Here is a 479-nt window from a genome sequence, read left to right on the forward strand (position 1 = left end):
TTCCTTGTTTTTTTCCATTCTTATGTCATGGCAGTAATAAGTGGTTTTCACGTTACGTCATCGCCGTCATGTAGGTGCATGGTGGACGAGAACAAAAGATCTCTCATTAGCCACTTTTGTTCGTCTACCAGCAATTGTACATTACATCATGGTTATCTGTGTCTCTGCAGATTGGTTGCAAACCCTCTGAAGGGTTTTTAAGATCTGAGAAAAATGGACAACAAGCTTTCTTTCAAATAATTATTGACTAACAAGAATTAGTCAAAGTTCCAATTGTTTTTTGACCTGAAGACTGCCCAGAGTTGAGCTCACAGAAATAAAATGATTATAAATAGCCAGACAGTTGTATTAAACAAAGATCCAATCCAGGTGTTTGATTCCTTCTCTGAGTTGTTAAACCCATATCCAACCCGAAAAAGTTACGAAAGAATTAGCCGTTTGGTTTCAGTGTTGTACATAACAGGACAGTTAGTAAAATA

This window comes from Montipora capricornis, chromosome 4 (genome assembly GCF_036669925.1).
Source record: "Montipora capricornis isolate CH-2021 chromosome 4, ASM3666992v2, whole genome shotgun sequence".
NCBI lineage: Eukaryota > Metazoa > Cnidaria > Anthozoa > Scleractinia > Acroporidae > Montipora > Montipora capricornis.